Genomic DNA, 9,595 nt, shown 5'->3' on the forward strand with positions numbered 1-9,595 from the left:
CTAATAAATATGTTATTTTGGTCAATAACTGAAAGCCTGGACAAATGAATTATTCAAAATTAATGTCTGTCCCTGTTTCACTTATTGTTTTGCATTATTCTCTGAACATTTCAGCTTATTATGTTTATAACACCATCCCATTCACATTTCCAACGTTTCGATTGACTGCAATATTTAAGAAATTGTGAACTTCTGAAAGGTGAATTATGACGAATTCTTGTAAAGGGCAAATATATATATATAGACATAAGCAGAACAATAAACTCCTAAAATGCAACTTTTAACAACGTTTGTTGGTTCTGCTTTTTACAGGTCACATTCACAATATATTGTTAAAGAGATGAAATCTTTCAACTCACGAGCAGGGCAACAGTATTTTACCATAACATCAACATAATCATTTGCATAAAGGATAGATCCAACAACAACATACTTGACTCTGCAAGATTAATTCTTACTCATAATATTCCCAGTTATATAGTTCATTCAGTAGACATTTAACTAACTATGCTTTGCTTTCCCCAAAGCCTTCATTCATTCATTAGAACTCTTGTAGTATTAAAAGCCATGCCGTTGCCAGACTTGTCTAAAATCCCTTTCCTAGGTTATGGAAGTATTTATAATTCGTCTGATGTGTTCTCCAGGGGTTATGGTGTTAGGTCCTTAACACTAACATCCATTAGAGATCTTATAGGTACAAGAGCAGTTTTGCATGCAAGTTAAAGACAAACACAAGAGAAATGTAGCTTTCATGTATTTAAAAGCCTTCCTCCATGAATGATGACCCTTGAAATGTAATCACTGAGATTGCTTCACTTTACAACTCCATCAATTCCCCACTTTTAGAACAAAAAAATCCCCATTAAAAACAAAAATGGCATTTGAGTCGCTCTAATCTGAAAATTTAGCAACGCAAGAAGGTGAAAATCAATGTAGAGTGCGCCTTTTAAAGCAAGGATCTTTGATTGCGCAATCTCTCTGAAAGATAATCCAGTAAACCAAAAGTGTTCAAGAAAAAAACAGGATGTTAAAAAAGTCAAGCCACGTTATATGTCTTTATTGCAATTATGTGCCTGAAGCTGGGTGTCTCTGATTTCCTCCGTGTGGCCTTTCTCCAAACAAAAAACAATCACTAGATAAAATTATTCTGACAAAATTGAAGAAGGGGAGTGGCCAGTTGAGTTTAGGCTTAACTTGATTGGCCAGATTTGAATCCAGTTGCATACACTCATGCTCACAAAACAACTCACATATTAACTAATTAATTCATTGGGGGCACCTGCAACTTTCAAGGCATGGACATGCAAATTCAGGACAATTAATTAAAATATATACTGTATTTGCTTGATTAGAAGATGACCCTGATTATAAGATGACCCCCCAAAAAATTGAATATTAATTTAGGGGGAAAAGCCTGAATATAAGACTTTTATTATTTCCTTTTATGTGCCAACCTGCCCCCAGTTATGCACATCTGTCCTCTTGCTTGCCACTCTGCCCCAGATATGCCTTTTCCTCCCTTATATGCCCCCAGATATGTCTTACAACCCCTTTTATGCCCCCCTGTCCCCCAGAAATGCCTTATACCCCTATATGCCACCCCCCCCCCTCCAGACTTACCAAAGCATCTCCAGACTTGTCCTCCATGCTTTAGGGGGCATACGGAGGTGGGGGGGCACAAAATTATGTCACAAAACCAAGTTAAAACCAAATATCTGTGAGAAAAAGGAGGGCAGGCTTTGTATATGTCAACCATTTAATCATTAGTGGGATCGTTCCCCCCCCCAATCTAAAGGCTAGCACACTTTAATACTAAAAAGAAGAACCTTTTGTGAGCTTTGAAAGAGGTTTGTAGCTGCTAGTTAAATAGGCTTTTAAACTGAAATATACTATGTCTGCACTCATTCCCAACTTACTGTGTGGCATAAAGCCATGAGACAAATGTAAAAACAAAAACACCAGATTATTTCCCATGCTACAATCTCTGTGAGCACTGGTAATTCATTCCTCTATGTTTTAAGGATTAAACCTGCCTCTTTTCAACATAGTGGGATATCACCACTTTAATGAATATAATAGCGGTATAGTCCCTTTAACATTTTATGATGTCCCTTTTACAAATGCCTAGGGGAGTTCTTCAGAATCCTCCCATATGTATTTGCCCCGTTCCCCATCCCGAGATAAATCCTGTTCAGGGAATCTGGTGGAATACATCTCCCTGCATAAGATATACTCACATTCAGTCAGCTCCTACACTGGCTTAGGGAACATTACAGATGGGGGTCTCAGACCTCCGTGCTCATGGGCGGCTTAATGTAGCCAAGTCAGTGGCAAGAATAACTGGACAATGAAAGAAGAGGCCAACTGTTGCAGCAGAGCACTTTTCTATTCTATGTTTCTACAGTAGGGGTGCCAACTTGCCAAGGACATTAAACTGTCCCTCTGTTTAACTCATGGTCTTGATTCCAAATCATACTGCTGTTTACTAGTTGTTTATGACTTTTCGAATGTGATTTTTATGATTTTTGGGTTAGGGTGCATCTTTACATGACCTTTTAACCTAGACATTTTGTTACATAGTTCATAGCAGACTCGTATTGGAAGTTTAAATATATTTTATGAAGTAGGCCAATCCTGTATCTATTTTTATCCCACACCATACATTAATAATCTGCTACAAGCCTAAAGAGTGTTGTTCTGACAACATTCACCATCTGGGATCTGTGTGACCATCTCCTGATCCGTATACTAATGTGTTAGCAAGTCTTGATACTTAGAAAATGTACCTTACAAGCAGCAAGGTAACACTCTGAAAAAGTTATATATATACAATATCTTCTCATTTCAGGTTTCATAACGTCAGTCTTCTCTTTCACATATCAGCATATTAGCATATAAAGGTGATCATTTTTTAGTCTTGATTCAACAAAAATAAGGTTCTCCACTAAGTTGATGAGCAAGATAGAGGCTAAACGGACGCAATGCAAAATAGACAAAAATAATATAAAATTGTAGTAACAATGTATATCTATTGTGAAATTAGCTTTGTATGTGGTCAAATGCTGTATCTTCCATCGTTATGCAATTTGGGATAGCTGTGTAATTCCAGTAGCGTAAAATGGAAAAAGTATTGCAATATAATATAATACATTTTTATTGGACTAATGTTCCATTTTAAGGACAAGCTTTCAAGAGTATCAACCTCCCTTTATCGAGTCAATACTATAATAGAGTCAAGTATGGTAGGTCTTCTCAACCTTTAACTAGACACACTACTCAACTTCAAGTCCAAATATCCTACACACACTCTTTACTAAGACACCATTTTCTTGTGGAGGTTTTTATCATCTTCTAAAACCAGTTTTACTGAGGTCTTCATTTGAGAGGCAAAGGAGACGGTGAATGGAAGCTCCGTAAGATATTTATATCGCAAAAGCGACATCCTGAAACAAACCTAAGTAGGTATATCATTATTACTCCTTGGAATACAACAGCATATTTCTCAGCACTGAGTGAAATGGGTGATTCTTAGAGATTGAATAAATGTAGACGTCATTAAAAAACGTTGAGTGCATACCGTACTAAGAAGGTCAATTTGTTGGCCAGGCAGCAGTGCGTGAACAAGGCTTTTATCATTATGGTCATTGATTTTCAGAATGTTCGCATGCATTCTCTCTGGGATAATGTAAGAAATATGACTGTAAGTGGCAACAGTTGGGGATGGAATATTAGATTGCCTTTAAGCTGCCATCAATACCCACCTAAATAAGGCACACGTGTAATTACAGTCTTACATCACGGTGCACATGTCATAGTAAACGCAGAAGCAAATGTGATGTCACTAATACAAAAAGAAATCACTGAAAACGCTGAAATGTGAAAGTTTTTGTACTTTGCAAAAGTGCAGCATAAAATATGTTATAATTAAAATTAATTTAATAATTTTTATAAACAACATTATCTGGAGAACAAGGAAGCATATCAACCATGGTTTTTTCCATGAGAAAAATGTACCCTGACCCCTAGAACTCAAATGACTAAAAATATTGTATATGTTTTAAGAAACCTATCTCGCTTTCTGGAAATGTCCATTTTAAGTTTCTTTGAGCAATACTTATATAAAAATCTTTTATAATTACTTTACAAACGTTCTGGAACTTTTCATCCCAGGAGGAGAGACAGGCTATTGCCAATCTTTCTTGCATTAGCTGCAAAGACTTATTCTGATTAAAGTGACTTCAAAGACCTCAAATTCTAATCCAAACACATAAAACCCAGATGAAGCCTATGTTAACTGCTTTTGGTCATGCACATAAAATAATTAGTATTTTACAAGATTAATATATTTTAGAACTAAATAGGAAGATCTGAGCTGAAACACAAATAATACATTTGCTAAAAATAAATTACATTCTAAAATTGGGCGGCTAGGAACTTTAATCTTAATATATGTAATGACAAAAAAAAACCTGTATAATGCTGCTTGACATATACCTAATGGGGTCATGTAGGGGGCACACAGGCCAGTAGACAGATTTAAAGAGAAAGAGAGGTGCAGAAATGCACAGAAAAATAAACATGAAATAATTCTGGATTTTTACCCTTAAAACATTGACTCAATTCAGGATTTCAGCATTCTTATAAGGTCCATGTCACAAACATCAAACATTAACATTACACCATATCATATAAATCATTAATATTGACATCTCACACATGAATGGATCAGCTTCATCATTCCCTATAAGTAAAAATGTCAGCAATACCTTAAGGATACAAAATTAATAATCATAACATTCCTGGGCAAAAGTATGCAAATGTTTATTAATAATAGTTTACATTTATATGATAATGAAATATAGTTACACATTCTTTATATATATATATTATGAATACTATTAACTGTTATAAATATTATTATACTCTTATATCACTATTATCATATAATGTCATTTAAAAGATAATAAACATACTGCATTTTGGGATCTGGATTGTATAAAGAGTATAGTACACACCCATGTATAACGTATATGTAGCGCTTGGAGGTTAACAATACGTGCCATGTATCAAAAAAGAATCCACGCAACCTTATTGCATAGCCCCTAATGGGGGGACAATAACATACTCTGAACATACATTAGATGGAAAAAATAAACAGAGATGTTGATTGAGTAAATATACCTTTTTATTATATACATGTGAAGATTTGTACTATTGGATAGGATTTTAGTACAACACTGTTAGCTGGTCTGATAATTAAAGCATGCGTCAGGCACCACAGGGATTCGAACCAGCAACCCTGTGGAATCTAGGTAATTCACCTATCCGCTACGCTACCGGGTGGATCTTGGATTGCAGGTTCCTTCTGCCTCTCCTTGGACCATGCTGTTCCATAATGCTCTTGAAACACCTGCCTCTCGTTTGGGCAATTAAGGCTCAATATAAACCAGACATCAGCCTAACCTGATCGCTAGAGCATTGTGTTCCTGGCCCTGTATACTGACCTACTGTGGGTCTGCATCTGCTCTGTTTTCCGTGTATGACTCTTGGCTACTTCAACGATCCCGATTTGTTTCCCAGACGTACCTACCTGTCCGGCTGCTTCCTAGCCATCTGCCCTGCCGGTGGTAAGTATATCACGCGAAGGAGATGTGTTGCACCAAACACATCTGCATGTAAAGTTGCTGGAGGGTGGGCAAAGGCAAAACTGTATATGAGGGGATGCTATAGAATACCCTCATGCAGTTGAAAAGGGGACACCATGGAAATGTAAAGAGTCCTCTTAGCTATCACGTACATTAAAATGTATATGATCCTAGGAGTGTGCCTTTAGTATGGTCCAACTTTCCTACTTGGTAATACTACTACTAAAATCTGACAGAATATTAAACTGGTGATAATGAATGTTCATATTTTTCTCTTACTCATTATTTCTTATTATGTTTCATATGAATCATATATTATATGCATTTTGAAAATGGCATGAGCTGAGATATAACACAACAAGCAATTTTATGTATGAAATTAAAATACAACAATATACGGTCTACATAAATTCATGAAGGCCCATCAATTGATTTAACTCCAAGGAAATAACATGATTGATGATAAAAAAAAGAAAGTGCCATCCGTGTTGCTTTGTTTCTAAGCAATGTCCCTGTTTTATAGAAATCAGGGACAAATCTTGTGGATATTATTGATTTTCTTTATAATTGAGATGTGCTATGACTCACAAGACTGCAGATGAAATGTTTATGAGGTCATTTTACATAAAGGTTGTAAAAAAAAAAAAAAAATGAAAACCATTTCAATATATCTTAATAATTAGTATTTTTTGTGGTGCAACAATAAAATATACATAAGATTAGTTTGTAAAAAAGAAAAGGGGCTTGTGAATCGAAACAGACTCTTCAGCAACTTAAGAAAATTCTTTGAGAATATGGAGTTACTCAATAAAGAATAAAAGATTGATCTGAGCACATTATATATACTTACAAGCAAAACAAGAACTTTTTTTTATTTAAATATTCTATTAATTTCATTCATTGCCATTAACATCCCTCTCTGTACTATATATATATATATATATATATATATATATATATATATATATATATATATATATATATATATATATATATATATTGTGACAGAAAGGCCGGTACAGTAGTGGATGGGCGGTATATACGCCCTACTTTGGCTAATTTTGTGTATCCTTATTTGTAAAATTAAAGCCCCAGGGAAAAAGAAGCACAATAAAAAAAACTACAATATAGGAGGTGACTTGTAAATTGTGTAATGGGTCCCTGGGGTGGAGTATCCAGAAGAGCCGGGTGGGCTGGTGCTCCAATAGCTTTTAAAATCCAGACCAGGATTTACAGGTGACCGAGTATAGCTCACCTGGTCTAATCAGGAGGGTTTAAAAAGCCCAGCTTGGTTCAATTCAGTCTCTTCTTATTCCCAGCCAGGGGAGCTGCTGGATTTATTTTGTTTTGGCGTGTTTTGATTTGAAGAAAATAAATATTTCAATTCTATCTGGATCTGGAATTGGCTTTTTTTACCCTAGAAGACAAGTGATTCTGAAAGATCTCTGACTAACTCCTTGTGCTTCAAAGGACGTTCAGTTACTATATATATAGAGATAGATATACTGTTATATCATAACATAAAGTGGAGAAGACTATTATTTATTATTATTTAATATTTTTCTCATTTTCTGTGAGGATTAATAACTTATTATTCAGTATGAATTATAAAAAAAGGAATAGTCCACAGACTTGAACAGTGAAAACTTTTTAGATGCTTTTTTTTTAAAGCAATAAAAAGTGGTTTAAGTAATATTAGCAGGTGGTTTCAGTGTGAAGATCTCCTGAAAGCTCACAGGATTCTACATTTTTTTTCCAGTATTGGACCATACAAATATAGATCCCATCTTCTCTGTGACCACTATGGATACTTGGGAACTCTCAGGATTTCTGCACCAGTCTCAGGGTGAACATCTCAGTCTGGATCTGACTCATTCATACTCTACGTTGATCTAATGAAATGTAAAAGTGCTAATTATTGCTTTTGCTACCAGTATGTTATGGTTGCCATACTCGTCTGAATGAATGTCTCTCATGTAAGTATCTTTATATAAAGACAAATCAAGGCTTCCATGAGAACAGGTATTAGAGTCACTTGGATAACGTTTGATGAGTTGCCACATAGATTCTCCATGATAGGCAATGACACGCTTCATATTTAAAGTGTCTCAGGGTCAGATCATTTAAAGTTTCCCAGGTTTGCCAATATTGCTATATCCATCACTTTCCATCATAAAACTGGGCCTGATGACGTTATATCAAGGTAGCTGTAAATTCTTACAGACTTTAACACCAAGATAGTCTTGAGTGTGTGATGTTAAGACCAAGAGAGTTAAACCATAATTTATTGAGACTCAATTTTTATGATCATAGGATTTTTATTCTATACTTTCGAGTGTGGGATAAAAGTAGTGAAGAACACCTTTAAAATCAAATCACATTTTCTGAGTGACTGCAGTTTCAACATTTCATTCTTTTCAATAAAATAAAGCCATGATAGATAGCTGATCAAGTTACAGAAAACATACCTAAGATAGAATTCATATCAGAGGAAATGTAAATCTTCCACTCTTCTAAAATATTGAACATAAATCACAACTTTTTTTGTAAATAATGTTAGGTATGCTTTGACAAAACAATAGACATTCAAGTTAACATTTAGTTGAGTTTATGTTCCCATAACTTTCTCTCTCTGTGTCAGGAAGCTCCCTATTGATACAGTAACCCTTGACTGCTGCATGCTGTGTCTGGAAAAATTTGCATGATTTCTTCTTGTTCACACTATATCTAAAACTTGCTTCGAATGAGTGACTTTAAGCCTACAATCTGTTGTAATCCACCCCCCCCCAAAAAAAATCTTGCATACAAGAATAATTTACATTCCTGAGGTTCCACTGATGTATAAATCACAAGCTTGGTGTTACACAAGTTGCATACAAAGTTATGTCAATGACTTTGCAGCTATAATATCCTCTACTCTTCTGGGAATGCTCTTCACAACATTTTGGTGAGTTTCTGTGGGAATTTGTGCCGATTCATCCAAAAAGAGCATTTGAGAGGTCAGGCACTGATGTTGGACGAGAAGGTACGGCTCACAATTGGCGTTCCAACGTTGTTCGATGAGGTTAAGCTCGGGGCTCTGTGCGGGCCACTCAAGTTTCTCTGCACCAAACGTATCAAAACCATGTCTTTATAGAGCTTGCTTTGTGCTCAGGAGCACCGTCATGCTTAAACACAAAAGGGTCTTCCCCAAACTGCTCCCACAAAGTTGTCTAAAATGTCTTTAGAGTTCAGTAGAAATAAGGGACCGAACCCAAACCCTTAAAATAACACAAACTATATCCACCAAACCCAGATTCCTCTATCAGACTGTCACTCCAGAGAATATGCCTCCACTTCTCTAGAGCCGATTGGCGGTGTAGTCTACATCACTCCTTCCGATACTTGGCATTGCCCATAGTGACCTTCGGCTTGTGTGCAGCTGCTTAGCAATGGAGACCCATATGATGACACTCCTGACTCACAGTGCTTGGGCGGATGTTGCTTTCAGAGGTAGTTTGGAACTCTGTAGTGACTGATGCTACAGAGGACAGGTGATTTATATGCTTCTTATCTGTGAGAATGCCTGGTCTACTGCTTTGTGCCTGAACTGTTGCTCCTAGATGCATCCACTTCACAATAATAGCAATTACAGTGAGCCATGGCAGACACATATGTCACAAACATATAGGTTGCGTCCTATGACAGTGCCACGTTTAAAGTCACTGAGCTCTTTAGTATGACCCATTCTAATCCCAGTCTATTGTCTATGGAGATTGCTGCCTATGCACTCGATTTGATACACCTGTTAGGTATGGGTATGACTGAAACTCAAACCTCAAACTCGGCCCTGTGTGTATTAGATTCAGGATAGCCACAGGCCTGTCCCGTGCGTCACTGTATTAGCCTCTACCACTTCCACTGAGATGCTATTCAGCTTATCTGCCTCTTTTTCAGTAAATAAAAACTTC

The sequence above is a fragment of the Spea bombifrons genome, chromosome 11 (assembly GCF_027358695.1).
Source record: "Spea bombifrons isolate aSpeBom1 chromosome 11, aSpeBom1.2.pri, whole genome shotgun sequence".
Taxonomy (NCBI): domain Eukaryota; kingdom Metazoa; phylum Chordata; class Amphibia; order Anura; family Pelobatidae; genus Spea; species Spea bombifrons.